Here is an 18455-nt window from a genome sequence, read left to right as displayed (position 1 = left end):
GTATTTTAAAATGATGAGATGACAATGAAATTAGTAGAATTCCTTTCCTTTTTGTTACACGCACCAAATGATTTTTCAAGCTCTGCATGGCCAGTTTGCATATTTGGGGGGGGGGGCAGCGGGGGTGGGGAGCTGTGGAATGAGGAGATGCTAACAAGTGACCCTGCTCACAGTGCAGGCAGGGGGAAGGGAAGGGACCGGTGGTTGGGGCAGTGCAGCAGTAACCTGTCACTGCCTGGGCATCAGGTGCAGAGAATTCAGGGAGGCCAGATGCCCAACATATTGCAGGGGCTTACAATAGCCCTCATGTGGTTATTTAAGTATAGGAGCTCATACAAAGCAAGAAGCGTAGGACACGATTTTCCATTCCTCAATCCCAGAGCTTAATTAAGTTTGTCCTACAAACTGTCATTTTGGGATGGAATTATTTTAATCATTTAATCAAATGTGTTCAAGGACAAGTTGAAAAAAGGAACTAATGAATATATTCTGGAAGAAAGACACTTTATGTTCAGTACAACTCTGTTGGGGTACGGCTGAGATCAATTTCCTTTTCCTATAAAGCCATAGCACCGAGGCTTAAAAGATTTATGTTAAAAAAAAAAAAAAATCCTCATTTCAGGACAGAAAAACTGTGATTGATTGGCTCCTTCAAAGAAAGGAAGTCATTGTCTAATTAAAACCCCCATTTGCTTTCTGTAAGGTAAAGCATTAGGCGATGCAGTGTAATGATCTTTTGTTACATATTCTGTTGCCTCTTCTGCCAGACCAACAAGTCAGGGTCAACAATGCGACAGCATTTTCCAGCAGCCCCGTGACCACAGGGAGGAGGATTTTGAAATCCAGCTTCCACATTCTCTCCTCAGAAGAGAGAAACGTTCCAAAAAAAGTGTAAGATCTCTTTGTCAACCTGACTACCTATGTTTCAAGTTTAAAACCTGTTTCCTTGGTAACTAGGCTCACTAGGCTAGTCTGCTCACACCACGCATGCAGAGGCCACCACATACCGTACAAATCAGCCATTTAGCAAAAACATTTAATGCATTAGATTTTTTGTGCTAGTTTGAAAGGGCTTCTGAGAGACAAAGATAAACTTTCTCTGCTGCTTGCCTTGCTCTGTATAAAATTTCCTGTGATGCCAGAAGGTATTGTGACGGGGGATGGTGACAGTCCCTTCATCAGAGGAAAGCTGTTCTTCCATTGGACTCGTCTCTCCATCACAATTTCTTCCTGGATTCCTCCCAAGTATGGTCAGCTGCAACGCCACTTTACTGTACTTTTTCTGTCCGTGATTGCTGCTGTTACGGAAGATGTTCAAACTTGGCTGTTCACGGCATATCTCTGCGCTGTCGTCACATAGCTGTGTGACGGGCAGCTACTTGGATATTCCTGACTGGCAGTTTGACTCTCCACACCCAGACAATGCACATTCATAGCGTCTTGGTTTCCTGCCACCCAGCCCATCTGTTGGATTGACTCTTTGCCCATTTAAAAGTCAGTCAGACAGGGGTGTAGGTGCCAAGAAAATGTGAATTGAGGAGGGGAGTCTGCATAACACTGCTGGCAGAGCATCTTCAGCAAGAGCCTCCTCCTTTGTGGCAGCCATCACTGCCAGATGCCTCCCTGCAGTAGGTTACAACTGCTGACATTTGTGTACCAAGAAAAGGATACACGAAGCAGAGAAACGGAGGGAAGAGGTTTTGGGGTAGCCTTGGCGACTTGTAAGGCAAGCTGTGCTGCTGCAGGTACTCAGCTCACAGCACAACTGAGAGACACATGGAGCTTGCAATATATTAAAGATTTACTCAGTAGGAAGGAGAAGACGTCGTCAGTGTACTAGGGTGAACCTGAGGGAACCCATTACACTTGAGAAGAGAGCCATTGACCCAACTGAGATAGCTGCAAGAGGCCAGTAAAGTTATTCTCCTCCCTTTCTGTGTAGGAGATCTATACAAGATTGTTAGCCCTGCCTGTGGAGCTCCTGAGTGCAGAGTAGACATTCAAAGATAAGATCCCTTAAGACAGATCATCTTTCTCTTGGCCACAGCCGGGCTCTGCAGCAAAGCGGGTTAGCTCATCTGTGTATAACCTTTATAATCCAAATCTGGAGAGTGTCAGGCACAGGCATGCTTGCAATACCATCCATAAACGTGTGTTTCACTTCCAAGTCTGGCTGACCAGGATTCCTTTATCTGCGAGGCCAACTTGCGTATCTGTCTTTGCCTGGATAGCCCTTCATTTCTCCTGAATAGGCATTACTGCTGCTGCCCTTTACACCAGAGGAATAGGCAGCCTCTTCCCATCACCAGTGCTATACTTGAATACAGGAGAGGAATACCTTCACAGCTGGTAGTGGATTTGCCGTGTCAGTGACTATAGATCAGCAATAGACTACAACCTAACTAGTATTTCATGGATGATTTTATTTTCTGCTCAAACTTAAAACATAAATAGATATGTGTGGCCAGTTTGAACTCCAGAATGTGTTAAATCATTCTTTATAAACTAAAGAAAGCAACCATCTCAATCTGGGTGAATAGTTCTCTGTGATCTGAATTACTTTCTCATGTTTCCAGACTATTTTTGCTTGTTTGTTTTGGTGTTGGTTGTTGGGTTTTTTTTCTGTTATAACGAAGATGTGGCTTTCCTAGCTACCTCATGAAATGTAGCATGGCACCAGGAGCCCTTAACTAGTGCAGAGATGATAGCTCTCTTCTCGTGAACCTAAGAAAGGAGTTTGTGGAAGGCACTGAAAGCACAGAATTGCCCAGTCTTTTTGAGGACTTGCTGAGGACAAGATGAGCTTTCAGGTACTGGGCAAGACTGTTTTTGTGATCAACCAACTCCTCTTCCATCTTCTGTTATTTTATCTTCTGTCTTTTGGCCAATGTCTAATCCCAGGCAGAGAACCCCAACTTCCAGCAGCCTGGGATAGTGTACTGAAGAAGTAACACACAGCAAGTGATGTCTGGTGCTATACTCGGCTTTCCCAGATAGCTGCAACTAATGCTGAGGAATCTGGTGCTCAGCATGTTGTCCCTGAGCCAAGAGTTAGGGACCACTGCCTGAGGGGACAAGAAGCAGATTCAGTGTGCTTACTTGTCAGTTAATAGTCAGCCTTATGTTGTACAGTAACCACCCTACTTGCTCACTACAAGGGAAAATAAAAAACAGAAGACAGTAAAAATCCCAAACAATAGCAACAGTTCTCTCCCGCTGCCCTATTTCCAGAAGTGTGAGGAAGTACGCTGCAGCTCTAAACACACATGGTATCAAGTAGTACCAAAATTATTAGGTGCTGATTCTTGCCTAGCCTTTGCAACGCTGGTCTGCTGCTCTGTAATGTGCTAGCCACACGGCCCACCTTCGGTGCCCCTCTCCCCACCCTTATCCCCTTCGGTCTCACACCTCCCAGCCTGTAAGATGTATCCTGCACAGTCCTCTACCTTGTCAGCACGATGGAGACTGACTGGAAGAGGGTGCCTTTGCTTGTCCCCCAACCGTGCCACTGATCCACTCTCCAGGAGGGTGTTGTGGGGGCTTAGGGTGAGTCTTGATGGGGACTAGGGATGTAGGGACAGAGGGACTGGTGGGGGTAAGGTGGGCCTTGTTTCCAGAAGAAGGAGAAAAGCAGAAAGCCAAGTTGGAAGAGGGGAGTTCAGTAAGCCATGGGCTGTGAAAGTGAAAGAAAGAGGTGTGGGGAGAGAAGAGGAGGAGACAGAAAGAAGAGAAAGCACTGAAGTTGCAGGTCATCTGGTACTGCTTGCCTGTCCTGCAGTCTCTTCTCCAGACTGAAGTCTGCCAGGGAAGTCCCATATTCTGGAAAACAGAGGTGTTAATGAGGAGCAACCATACCCTTGTTCTCACCTGGAGCCACCTGCAACATGGCATTTGGTAGTATCTGTATCATGAAAGATTCAAATGGTAATGTGTAAACCCAAGCATATGCCCAGGTAGTTGGTTGTCAACAGATCAGTTTGTCCTGGACAGAGGAAGAAGCACAGAAGAATAATCACCATTCCGGAGGAAATACTTAATGTTTAGTCTGACCGGTACTAGCAAATACGAAAGTTCTAACAACTGCAAAGAAAGTCAAATACTCTCCTGGTGTTAATGTGCTGCACTCCAGTGAATAGAGTTCCAGTCAATGAAAGCAGCTTTTTAAAATAGCACAGCCTAATTCCTTGCTCCTCTTCCGTGTACTCTACAGGGACTCTTGCCAGCAGCCAAACTGCTGCTTTTTGGTCCCAGAAAAATATTGCTTCCTGCCCCCCGCCCCCCCTCTTATTAAAGACTATCCAGAACTTAGCTGAAAAAAACAAATATTCTTTATTTAAACTTTAAATTTGTTAAAATAAGATGGATTATTTTGGCACGTATTTTTCACTAGGTCTTTTTCAACATCGGTTCCGCTGTATCTATTGGTAGCCATAGGTTATGAGAGACCTACATGATCAGTCCTAACCTAGGTCCATTTCCCATACTGGATCACACGTTGTTATGCGAGTGTTTGTAAAACGCAGCCTTTTGAGTTCCAGATTCAGATATTCAGGATTAACACAGTTAAAACCACAAAACCTATAGTTAAAAACATAACCTGTGTAATATATGTATGCTGCATACTCTCTGCATGTTCTGTGTGTTTTCTGTGTGTAAGTTCTATGCAGTCACTTCAATAAATACCCTGTGTCAGTAACATCCTCTTACCCATTTACAGCATGGCACTGTGGAGGATGCATTTCCAAAACAGGTCAGTGAATTTGGAATCTACAGCAAGAAAGAACAACTCTGATGCCACGGTCATTTAGAGCCAAATTAAGCTAGCGGGCAGCACTGCCACTGGAATAAGCAAGCAGTCCTGCTTTCTCCTTGTCCCCATGCATTTTCCCCCTCAACCCTATGCCATGGCACCCCTGCTGCCACCGCAAAGTTTCATGCCACTGCACAATGCGCTGGGTAGGGAATCCCATCCAGGAGAAAGCTAAGCCAGGAGAAGGAGCTTGGCTTGCCCATGCGTGGGTCCGTTCCCCACTCCAGCCCACTGCATCAGCGTGCACCTTCTGATGCCAGAACAAGGGAGAGAGCAATGTTGAGTCAGAAAAAAATTATGGTGATGGAAGAATGGGACTGCTTCTTTTGGCCTCAGTGCCGGACCAAAGTGTTTGTGGAACTAAAAGCTCTGAATGCCAGGTATGGATCTCTTGATTTAATGTAGTTAAACCATGAATAAAATCTTATTCTGGTGGAGAATTTACTCTGGCCTACAGTAAGCAACATCCATTGCTTATTTGGTCAGGTTCCTGGAATACAGGCAATAAATATATTTCTTTTTGATTGTTTTTGTAGAAGTTTGTATAATAATGCTGGACTGCATCAAGTTTTTTCTAGTCTGAGTCAGACTGCACTCCCTTTTCTTGAACAACTGAGATATTAAGGACTGGCACATATATTTTGGCACATTTTTGGGGACCTTCGTTGTCTCCATGAGTTGGCAGTGCCCTGCAGTGGTCACTGCTGGGGTCTGAGTATTTCCCAGCATGAAGCCTATGGCGTGGTCCACTTGCATGTGTGTAGTGTGCAGGAGACAGCCAGAGAGTGGCAGAACTGACTGCCTTTCTGAAAGGTGCTCTCACTGCTGCCTTTCTCTGAGCTGTTCTTCCACTGTCTTCCACTCTGAAAGGAAAATGAGGTTAGTGTAAGGGTCTGCAGTAAAAGATGTTTTATCAGGTACTTGGATGGTTGTGATTCAGGCGCTCCCTGGCTTTAGCAGAGGCAGTTATGCGCGGGTAAGCACAGCTCTTGCTCCATGTTGTTAGACCAGAGCTGTTTGCACAATGTCTCTGGGTGAGGTAACCACGTATGAGGCAAGGTCCAGGATGGACTGTCCTCAGTGCAAATATGTGCAGCTCGGCACAGAAATGGAAGTCTTCCAAAAGTTGCACAATCACTCACTAAGAAATCCCAAAGGAAAAAAAAAACCCAACCAATCCAGATGCCCTACATGTAGGGATGGACCATGGGTTTTACAGGCTGGGTAAGGGCTTAAGAAACTAACAAAGAAGTGAGTCCCTGCTCACAAAAGCAGGTAGCATAGGTGGCAGGCAGCCCCCAGCAAAAAGAGGCTGAAAGATGGGTAGGAGGGTTGCCCAGCACAGCTCAGTTGAAGTGCAGGCTTCTCAGGTGGGCAGAGGGGATGTGTTTTGAAGGCTTTGCAAATGGTCTGGCTTTCTGTAGACAGCTCTGGGTGGACTGTACAGCAATGGGAGACTGGTTTTGTCCTCTGGCTTTGTTCCATAAGAAGACCATATGGATATCTTAGGTTGGAGGAAAACAACTCTATTGATATGCAAAATAGCAGCAGTAGAACGAAAACACAAGTTCTTTTACAAGCCACAACAGTCAATATTGGGGTTGTGAAACATTGAGCATATAGATGTACCACTGAAACAACAAGAAATGACATTGCTTTCCCATCTTTACAGCTGTTCCCATCCCTCTAAAAAAATCTATTTCTTTTCTTTTTATAGAGTCACGCATTCTTCCTCCCTACAACTCCCCCCACCCCACCCCCACCCACCCCCGACCTTTTGTTTTACTGTATTTGAGTTGGGAAACATCTCCTTTGGTTGTCAGAGTGTTGTTTTGATTTGCAGTTCTACTTTGTTTTGCAAAATATTCAGGAATTCTTGATCCAAAGGCAATTGTTTGAAAGCATTTCAGTAAAGCCTGTAAGAAGAAAGACATCTATTCTTCCATTATTCACTTTTTGTATCGTTCCTCTTGCTCTTTCCTTGCCTTTGCCAATGACTATTAATTTGTCCATTTAGAATCCAAGGAAAAGCCTGCTTTTATGTTTTCCAGAAAAGCCAGTGTTATTTTCTGTCCTTCGCAAGATGCCACATGCGCAATTTCCTTCCTGCCTTGAGGTCTGAAATCACCACAACAATGCCTTCTGCCATCAAGGTCTCGGAGGCTCCTCTGCAGCAAAACACTTGAACAAACACTTAAAGTTAAGCCTCTGCATAGCCTTATTGAAGGAGGTGAGGAACTATGAATGTACCTTGAAATGCACAGAATTTTTGTATAAACATTCCGAAGATTTGCATTCGAAAGGGAACCGATAATTTTTTTACACTAAAAGTTGCTTTTCACTTGAAATGGCTTTTCAATTGATAGCAAGATTTCACATCATTCAACATTCCACAAGAAGAAAAACAATAAACTCCTCAAAGCCAAAGCTTCCAACTGGAATTATGGGGTTTTTTTTCACTGTCACAGAAAATGAAAAAATAAGCAAATTGTAACTGTATTCTTTTTTTTACCCAGAAAGAAAAAATTAAGACCATTGACCCTAGGTCTAAACTAAAAAATGACATGAAATGAAGAGAAAAAAAAAATCTGTTGACCTTTTGTTTGTTTGTTATTCCTGCTTTGTGATTTATAAACCAGCCTGAAAGGTTTGTAGATTAGATACAGTGACTCCCGAGACAGAGTCCAGTTCCCCATGTTCAGTGTGGTTGAGTTCAATATTCAGGTTTGTTCAGACCGTTCTCTTCTTCTGAAGGACAGTTTGCAATCCCTGCTTTCTGGAGCTGTAAATAACTGCCTAAGCTTGAAAGTACTGGAAAGACCACCTGAAAATCTGTTACTTTTACCTTAGCATAGTCAGATAGATGTCAAGGATTGCTGTATACCCCTACAGGTGTTTACAGTATCACTGTGTGGGCACGGTATCATGAAATCAGTTGAGAGACCCAAGGACTGGAGCTGCTTAATAAAGAACTGTAAATATTTGCATCAGACGAATGCACTTAGAAATAGATGAGTAACCTGTTTCTGACACAGGGGATTCATCAGGAAGTCTTCACACAAAGAGTCTGAAAGATCAGGCCCCATGTAATTTGGATTAAGATGTTGCTATGTTGTTATCTGGGATTAATTGTTGGATTTATATAAACATCTTTGCCTTGCTGAGGATCAGCCAATTCAAACAACTTGTATAAGTGGCTTCCATGCTAAAGAAGACTGTGTTTACATCTTGAGCAGCTGTTCCTGTATTTTGGTCCTGCACAAAACCAAACTAAAACAAAAAACCTATTTAATTTCACATTTGTTACCCTGTTTCCAAACCTCTTGGACATAGTGGCTGCTTTGTTCATCTGGCAGCAGGTTTTTAACCTAGGGAATTTTGGCCAGAGAAGGAAAATTCCCACCTAGCGGGATCCCCAGGTTTTGCGAAGTGCTGTTGTGCTTCCTGTGCCACCTCCTTCCAGAGATGAGAAAGGAAAGAAAAGATAAGGGGAAGGGATATTTTTTTCCTTCTAGACTGCTTTACTTGAGCTGTATAGAGACATCTAACTTAGTAATTGCAGCTCATTTTCTGCCTCTCTCGGTGATATGGAGGAAGGATCTGGCAGCCTTGGATAACAGGGCTCTGGACTGATCATCACTCTTGTGATATTAAATGCTGGAGTGGCCGTCCCAGCTTCCTTAGGCACCTCCAGTACCATGACTTGGAGAGTGCCTTTGAGAACGGGGACCTGGGATTGGGGGTTCATAATAGACAATTTAATACCAGTTTCTGGCTGCTCTGATAAACTGCACTGAGCTTCCTGAGAGAAGATCAGGGTCCTTATTTCTCCCCTAAGAATGAAATGTGAAGTCCTGTTCTTCAGTGTTTTTTCTTTCCGTGTACAAAAGTACAAATCCCTCCTTGTGTAGCTCTGGTATAGCCAGAGTACTTTAAACAGATACAAACACAAGCAATAGCCTAGCTCTTTATATCTTATTCAGTTTGCAATTCATATGGCCCTGACAAGAATTTTTTCTTTAAAATTTGTAACCTGTGTATTAATGAACCTCATCTTGCCTGGTTAGTGCAAGTCAGGTCTGATGAAAGCCACCTTTGATTTAATTTTTTGTTTGCATTAAATGTCTTTTTGAACTTTGGTGTGGGTGGCTGACCTTTAGAATAAAAAACTATACTGGTGCAATGCAGCTAGAAGCATTAAACAAGTGTACTGACAGTTAAATGAAAAGTGACCGGCTGGGCTGAGGTACACCTGTCACATTAATGCTGCCAGGGGAACTTGGTGCTCACATGTTTGGGTTCCCCCCTCCTCCCCTATAAATCTCAGTTATATAAATTTGCTAGGGAGATTTACGTCTACAGCTCTGGCTTCAGAGGCACCTCACATGATATTTAAAGGAACTCTGGTTCCTTTTCTCTGGAATGCAGGATCAAGAGAGGGCTTACACATTAAAAATGAAAAACTAAATCAAACAGCAGTGGCTTATTCTTTAAAGTAAACAGAGCAAAGGCTATTGGTGTCAGCCACAGCAGCAGTCAGATGTGTGCTGACAAAAGAGAGTGAAGAAATTTTTCCTAACAGACAAAATTATTGGGGTTTGTTTACATTTTCCAGGGAGAAAATGATCTTTTTAAAGGATGCAGAGTAACAACAGCAACAGCAGCAGCAGCAACAACAACAACAATAATAATATTAATAATAATAATCCACCAGAAGGCAGACTTGTTTGCAGTAAACCCACTGAATATTATCCAGCTTATTGGCTCTGCTCAGAAAAGTGCTGAGCACCCCAAGTTCAAAGAGGTCAGTAAAAAATTAGGTGATGCTCTCAGAATCAAGCCCAATGGCAGGATGAGGCAGTGCTTTAGGGAATTACTTCTGGATTTACCATTAATAAGCTGAAGCCAAGGAACTCCAGACCCATGCACAATTTTGCCAATAGGTAAAGCTGTTTTGCACAGTCATACTAAAGGACATGGTAATTTGCTGGCCCTGCTGCTGTTTACCTTGTTTCTTTGTGGATACAAAGCTTCAGTTTCATTTGTCTGGCTGCCTGGATTCTTTCATCTGTTTTGGAATTCTTAACCCCATGCTAAATTACTGTTTGACTACTGTTTGATCCATCAGCAGTTAACTCCAATGCAACAGAATACAAAAATGGAGCATGCCAATGAAAAACAAAGTCTATCCTACAAAACCCGCAAAAATCAGAAAGAACTGTATTTTCATATGTAATGGCAGGTGTATCAGACAGGAATTTTGGTTACTTATCAATGATAACATCATCTTATCAGTAAGAAGTCAGTGATTTCAGGCTTCTTACCCCTTTTTCCTATGCAAGGCTGTTACTGTTGCAAAGGAAAGAGACTGGTCTACCCTTATTTTGAATCAAGTAGGTAATGCAAAGGAGACAAAACCTGTCTGAACAGCAGCATTGCAGTGATTTCTGGCAGTTGCATCCTGCTATTTTCTCTTGCTTTGGAGCCACATGCAACAAATACTGCTGGCTTAAATGAAGGTTAGGAGGAGTTGAGGGCAATGAAGGTCGTATGCTGGGAAGTTCTGGAAGGAAGATGAGTCCCTGAAGGATGGCTCAATGTCATAAAGTTGCCTCTTATATTTTAAAATTATGTTGGACAACAGACACATTTACAGATCTGTTGCATCCCTTGCTCCAAAGTCCAGGCTGGCCAAGCCGGGGTGCAGCCACTTGTCTCCACCTGCTGAAGTGCCAGCAGCGTGAAAACACACATCTGTGAGAACAACATCACACAGAGGAGGTTTGCTTAGTCGCGACACTTCATTTCTGTCTTTATAACAAGAAGCCTGACTGCAAGTGAATAATTTGTATTGGTTGCAGTGGTTATCTTCTTGTTAGTGCTGCTATTTTTTCAAAAAGTAATGGCAAATTTCCCTGACACAGTTGAGCCAAATGAATAACTGCTGCCCCTGAAGGAGCAGACTGCATTTCACCCTTTTACTTCTCCACTTCTTTCTTTTCCTGCCCTGACTCTTTCCCACATCTCATTTCTTTTACCATGCATAGGCATAATTCCCTTCCCTTCTTCTTTAAGGTAACTCCCTCAGTTGCTGGGGACACCACCCCCCCACCCCTAATTCAACAGCGCTACTTTTTTTGTTTCACTGAATTTTAGTAGAATTTTAGTGAACTGAATTCACTGAACTTCTTGGTTGTCCCTCTGTGCTGAGACATGCAGCACAGCTGGCACAAGCTAAGCAACAGGCACGGCTGTCCAGGCACAGTGAGGGAGCACAAGCTTTCTCTTTTCCTGCAGTGAAACAGGTATTTGGCTTACCCTGCTGAACAAAGTCATACCCCAGAAACTTCATCCCAGTAACATTTTCCCATTGGTGAAGACAGTTTAAGAGGTTCTGATTTTTTCTATTCCTCTACCTGTTCCCGTTCTCTGCAATGTTTCCCCTACTACTTTCTTAGCTGTGCTGGTATGACTGTTTGTAGAGATGTGTTGCAAACCGGATCATTGAAATTATCAAAATCCCTCTTCAAAAGTAGTTTAAGAAAAGAGAATCCCTCTGATCCTTCTAGTGATTGCGATCAAAGCACAGCCCAAAGCAGCCCTGCAGCCCTCTCAGTCGGCAGAGCTGGGAGGGCACCCAGCTGCGGCTGTGAGCCAGGTGAGTTTGCAAAGAAGGGAACCAAGGGTCGGCAGACAGGGGAGCGACAAACTATTTTACACTGCTTTGCCATTAGAGAAAAGGAATGTCTAAATTACATGGATTTAGTTTTTGCTTTCAGTAAAGGCTGCACTGAACACAACTGTGTCGCGTTCAGCAACAGATGAAGCAGAACTTCTAACCACTGATGTAAATACAAATTTTTACAGTGACAACAAAAAGCTAAGGACATCAAGGTGACAGCTGTGTTTTCAGCTTTGATCATATAAATTGAGAACTGGTGCCAGCTGGGAACACTTCAGCCTTTCCTGGGATCCAACTTTAACAAAGAAGCAATTTTGCTGTGGGAGCTTGTGGGCCTTGTTTGTTACACCTGACTGCTCTGTACTTAGAAAATGTATAATAAAGAGCATTTTCTAGGTTTGGAATGAAAGAAGTGCTCATCATCATAGCTGTGATTGCTTGGCATAGGAGAATGTGAAGTACAGTAAGATACTCTCCAAAATGCAGATTAAGAAAGCCTTCAAACCTACTACCCCCTAACAGTTCTCTGTCTAGTGTTACGTCCACCCTCAATCGACAACACGTAATGAGCCACCTCACACTGTAATTTATGTACTTGTACAAAAGGCAATTGTCAGCTTAGATGTTTACATGAGATACAGGTATTTGTCTGTAAAGGATATGTACACTGAGAGCTGAATTCTTTGAACACCAGGCAGGAGGGAATGTTTTCTCCCCAGGGGGTTAATGACTTGTTTATATTAAATACATAAATAGTGTCTAGCAAGTTTCTGTTTATGGGGAGATGGCTCCACCTGAAAGGGATGTTAATAAGCCTCAAAGTTAGATGGAGAGGGTCAATAACCCATCAGAAGTGTCAAAATTATCACTCTGATTAAATTGCAGATCATGGGTATCTGTGGTGGAGTAAAAGTTTGAGTGTGAATATGACCTCAACAGGAGTCTTTGCCTTCAACATTTTCTTCCGAGAATGAAAGATGAGAGTTTCATCCTAAGAATAGTGTGCATGGGAGTAGTATTTGAAGCAAAGAAGAAAAATGTCTTTGAGTGCATCTAAAGTACAAATATATATAATCATTATTCCCTTTTGTTTATTTAAATTTGAGTTTAAACCGAGTATCAGTCCATAACTATTCGAACCACAGTAAGTAGTTATTTTCCATAACTGTTTCTGCATTAACTTCTGTACCTATTTCTTAATGTCTGTCTTGGGATAAAGTTGATTTAAGGTTAACTCAAACACCAAGCCTTTTTTCCCTCTGGATGTGGTGACCCTTAAATCTTGGGTTGTTTATCACTTTTCTGTGCCATCACCACAGTGAACATGTTTCGGAGGACTGAAGAGTTAGTGCTCCTTCTTTAATTTTTAAATGATTTGAAATACAGAGCAACTGCAAATAACATCTCTTTCAATAAGCAGTGTTAGCCAGAGTTTCAAAGTCTTGTACTGATACAAGACAGTGCTTCTGCTGAACCCTAGATATAACTGAAGACAAAGATGTTTCAAAGAACTGGTTGTAGATGAACCATGTTCTCATAGTAAGAGATTAAAATAAATTTAAAATCTCAAATGGTTAAGTAAGCAAATAAAGAGCAATGCAGTGCAAGCTAGTTGTTATTAGCATATGTAGCAGTAATATGGAACATATTAGATCTGTAATTGTGTGAATAATAAACAAAAAGGAAGATTATTCGTGAAATTGCTGCAGGTGTATGATGTTTAGGATGCATTCTACCTAACAACCTCGGTTCAGCATTTGAGTTTCAAGAAGCTTTTAGGACCTATGCAGATCTAATGAGGGATACAGGTTCAGTGCCAGATTTCTGTAAAGAAATCCCCTTTCTTTACAGAGCTGCTTTCTGACCTTCATCCACTGAAAGCTCTCATTCAACTTTAAAAATCTGAATTTTCTCACTACTGATGTTTTCCAGACATCTTATTTCTTGTTACCATGACTAAAGCTAAGCTAAGCACACGCTGTTTACAATTGCTACTCATGCTTTGCTAAGCTGGTATTGATATTGTTATCTCAGACTATTTCTAATGCTATCTTACACTATTCCATATACTAAGGTCTATTAAAAGACTTAAGATTAAATTTTTGATCTGTACCTGAATCTTAGCAAAATCCTTTTGGAAAGCTTCTGTGGAGGTTAGAATTCATTTTCTCTCTGTTTGAACAGGTCTGCCTAGCTCTTTCTTGTAGAAGCCAAGAAGTCATAATAAGGTTTGTAAATTTTATGAATAATAGAAACATGGTAGTGACATTTTAAAGGCTAAAAAAGATTAAAGATACACACCCTAATGCTTTAAGATCACTGTTATCTACTTGGAATAAAAAAAAAAAAATCAGTGTCTGCAAGGTTATTTCATCTATCATAGAAGTTATTGGAAGAATTTCCTTGGATATTTCCAAAGATGTGTATGGTCTGCCACTTTGAACTATAGTAGACATTCTTGGGCTATGAAGACTTATTTTTCAAGCCCCAAGAATCATGCAAGTCATCACCAAAAGCTAGCAAAGATGTAAAGTATGTGCTATCAAAACTTCAAAGCAAGGGGAAAAAAACACAGCTGCAACTGTGTGGTTAGCAGGAGATTTATTTTCCTAATGTGGCTTATTTGACAAGGAGAGTGCTCAGATGCTGCTGTGATGGGAAACAGTGTAAAACACTAAAGCTGTTGCCACTGACAGTTGTGTTTTTACTGCAGAATTTTCAGGTCTTGTTAGCCAACCCCATGCAGAAGAGTAACAGAATCAACATTTTGTTGTACTGCAAGTGAGGTATTAACCATGTGAGGACACATGAATATCACCTAGTTACTCTGGGCGATACCTAGTTTACTGTCAGATTTTAGTGAGGTGTGTAACTGGAGGTAGTTTTGTAGGGGTGGAGGTGCTATAAAGCTGTTCTAGTGCTTACTGGGAGAGATGCTTTGCTGATGACTGGCCAAAACAGGTTCAACTACTGCTTTCTGGTTTGTTCTAGCTGAGATCTTCCTGTGTTTATAAATATTCCACGTCAGCCACGTTGTTATACTGAAAGCTTTTGTGTTTGTGAATATAAATCACCAGATGAGATAGGGATAAAAAGATTTAACAAATAGAGATAAGACTGAACATGCAGGAAATAAGAGCCGATGAAGTTGTGAGAGCAGGAACACAGGAAAAAGGTAGCCCATTTAGACATCTTCTTGCAGAAGTTGCTCAGGAGAGAGGAGAAAATTACAATATTACTAGGAAATTTTTAAAACAAGTAAAAAAAAATAATGGATTTTGAAACTGAGTTCTGTGTGGTTTTGAATTAACATCTATAGGATCCTGCTGGCGTAATCCAGGGATGTAAAGAATGAATGAAATCGATCCTTCATATTTTTCCTTTAAATAATAAGCCTGATTTCTCAGCTTGCACAATATCCTTTGCTGTCATTCTTTTTTTTTGTTTGTTTGTTTTTGTTTGTTTGTTTTTCCCCCTCCCAGGGTCTTAAGACCATATTTGAAACAGTTTTCTATCTGTTGCTAGGCCTTTGTCCTTTTTCCCTTTCCCATAACTCACAATCGACCCTGAATCAGGTGCCAAGAACAATTGGGACTGTTTTACAAAATCAATAGGAACATTTTATTGCTTGTTTTCCTTGCAGGGCTGCTTTATTTCCTTCTTTCTTACTGTGCTGTTGTCATATGATTTTATTTATTATTGTTTTTTTAAATTAAGAGACTGGTGATGAATGATGTAAATTGTCGTTTTGGTGCCTTTTTCACTTAGTCAAAGGAAAATTCAAAATATAGGTTCTTAGGAAAATTGCTTTGTGCATGTAACAAAAAGAACTTCTTTCATTTCTCCTGTGTAGACAAGGGTGGGATGGAAGAAATGCATGCAGGAGATTTTCCTTCCTTTGAGGCTCCATACCTCTCTCTGGCTACCTAAACAATACCCTGATAAGGAAGAGAGGCTTCACTGCAAGTTTATGAAGGACTTGTTTCCACATGTGCAGAGCATCTCCTCTCCTATAAGGCATGAAGGATTGTATCAGGTATGCCTGAACTGAAATCAAGTCATAACTCTGGCAGTCATTGCGAATAGTCATTACTTCTGAGTGTTTACCATCTTACAAAGTTGGGCTCAAAGGTACTTATGATGAGATAAGGGAAAATCTTGGCCTTTAGTAGTCTAAGGGAGTTCTGCTGCTGACTTGATGAGTCAGGATTTCACCTTGAATATTTAGCCTGTTGAATGTCCTGAATTCCACTATAGAGCAGCTGCTGTCCAGTCTTTCTTTAGTGGATGAGGTCCCCAGATCATGTAGCTCCCCGCAAGGTTTTAATTCCCTATCCCTCTTTGTCACATGTCCTATAAACTACTTTCTTTGAAAACTACTTTGAAAATAGGTGTACTTTGCACACAGGTGTTAGACTGATGCAGTCTGAGCTGGCAGCCTTCTCGTGATAGAGGCTGTTTATTTATTACTGATTAAATCAAACATCAGACCTGACAGCAAAGTCTATTTATCATTTTAGCCTCCAAAAAAAGAAACTGGAATTTAATTTTATTATGAGTTTTCCTTAGAATCATTTCATTCAGATTCATGACCCCGCACTCATGTATTGATATTCAAGACATTAATCTCATTATAAATGACAGGTGAAAGTCTTCAGATCAGGCATATGGTACATATCTATCTGTGCAGCAAGTCTCCAAATGGATCCTTCCTAGATAATTAACAGATTTCAAGGCAGTGACACAGTGATAATAATTCATTCTAGAGTTCAGAGATATACTTGATTGACTTCAATTTAAATATGTTAAGATAATAATAATAATAAATTCTATAATTCAGGCATTGTAAGAGCTTAAAGGCAAGTGTCAGTTTGTTCCACACCTCCTAGCAGATTAGTTTTCTAATATATCTGTTTTCTAATGAAATAGCTGTGGCAAAGCTGTAATTTGGGTTTTCTGCCAAATGTTCTTATGCCTATTTACATTATAAGCTTCAGCTGAAACTGACACACATTAGGTATTTCCAAACTACATGCTAGATTTATACAGCACATGGAGAATGAGGCATTTGTAGTCTGAGGTGGAGACTCCTGCTCATTGTAAGACTTTCTCTGTCATTTTATCACAATGAGCTTCTTTTAAGAAGTATGAATAATTGTATTGATTAAGTGGGATTTAAGAATACCAAATCTACCACAAGGCCGAATGGTCTAACTGCTTGACTATTAAAAGGAAAACAAACCTGGGGACCATAATTTCTTCCTCTGAGTAGTCAAGGAGGGACATGTGGGCAGGGGTTGGATTAGGTCCCAGATAAGACATTGGTTCTTAGTCAAGTGATCTCCAAACAGCCTTTGGGAGGGTGCCAGGTATCACCACAATGGTGGCCCCTCTAGACATATGGAACAGCAGCATTTCAGGTATTTGAATAGTTTTACCAGCAAAAGTGGATGATCTCAGCACTTGTCTTAGGTGCACAGTGGGTCACTATGTTGACCATCAAAGCACAACTTTCTTACTTGCTTTTTAGGCATAATCCGCAATTTTATGCTCCACTTCACCTGCAGTATGACCAGCAACAGGCAATTCTTCTGCATATGCACTTCTCACTGGTTTTGCCATTTTGTGTTCTGCCCTTTATGCAACAGCAAAGAAAGAGGTGCTACTGGTGTGCCTACTTCTGGTGGCAATAATGTGGAACTCAGCTCTGTGCCACCAGCTGGTGCTGAATGTGGTGTTGACAGTGACCACAGCTAGGGTTCCTGGAGCCGTGTCTCCTTTGGAATATCAGCATATACATTCACAGGAATGAAACAGTGAGCTGCTCTGTTACCATCTCCCTAACTTATCCATTGCCATCTCTTTACCCTGTACCCACTCCTACCTACTAGTCCCAGGGCATCTTTTGCAAGTATGCATTTTCCTATATTTATGTGGTGGACACCCTTTGATAAATTCGAGGAATCATGAGCAAATGCCCTATAAAGCCATTGGAAAGTATTTTAGTTATTAACAAGAGTAAAGGCAGGATATATAGCTGAGGTGGGGAAAACCTCCAAAATATAGCCTAAGAAAAAAACACCTCATGACAAGAAGACATCAGAATGTGATTCGTGCTTCTTTCAGACTTCATGCATTTAGACAATCTTGAATCTGAATAGTCAAAACTGTATAATGGAAAAGAAATCCAAACTATTATTCACATTAATAATGATAATATATGAATCTTATATATGGTTATATAGCTCTGGGGATTTAGTGAGGACTGTGTCTTAGGGTTTCACTTTGTGCCTCCCGCTATGGCCCTAAATAATTAATGAAAGAAGTTTGGTCACAAAAATATTGGTTAAAAAAAGATTTCTGCCAATATGAAAAGCCAGAATTTTTCCTCAGAATGTTGAATAAACAGCTCTGTTTCTGGTCTTACTGATGCTGGGGTAAATGTGGGGAAACTCTAGCAAGGCCAGAGAACTACATTTACATTCATGCAAAACCAGGGAGAGATCAGAATCAATAATATTATACTTTACTATTTTAGGAAAGGTTGCCAATATTGTCAATATCTACATCAGTCATAGTTCTTAAGGAACTGTGCCTTGATCTATCTTTAGTGATTAGTCCAATGAGCTCAATTAAAGCAAAGAAAGTTATTTAGCATTATGTTTACTAAAAGTAGACCTGATCCTTATGGCCTTAGACAGATTAAACTATGCTTCAGGTGGTGAAAGGACAGAGTTCTCTGGCATGATGTCATTATTGAGCTATTTCTCCCTGAAAATCAACTTACATGGGGGAAAAGAAAAAAAGATTTATTTTATACTGCTCAGGACCTTAAACCAAATAATTATTGTCACCTACCTGTGGTTTTCTGTGTTTCTGTCCACCTTTCTACCTGCCTACAACACGGAAAGGATTAGAAGTGAATATTCTTTATTTCCCAGACTTAAAATAGATGATACAGTT

The 18455-nt window shown here is 41.1% G+C and overlaps 1 protein-coding gene across 2 annotated transcripts in view; it reads left to right on the top strand.

Annotated features, from left to right (window-relative positions):
• Positions 1-18455, top strand: part of IRS2 (insulin receptor substrate 2) — an 84847-nt gene that overhangs the window by 40111 nt on the left and 26281 nt on the right. For both annotated transcript variants that reach the window (XM_080377727.1, XM_080377726.1), the window contains exon 2: positions 1-18455. This exon is cut by the window's left edge; it is cut by the window's right edge and continues 26281 nt beyond it. The gene's annotated coding sequence lies outside the window, so the exon portion shown is untranslated.

Source organism: Falco punctatus (assembly GCF_963210335.1).
Source record: "Falco punctatus genome assembly, chromosome: 2".
In the NCBI taxonomy this organism is placed as follows: Eukaryota; Metazoa; Chordata; class Aves; order Falconiformes; family Falconidae; genus Falco; species Falco punctatus.
This window is presented reverse-complemented; position numbering and strand designations above follow the sequence as displayed.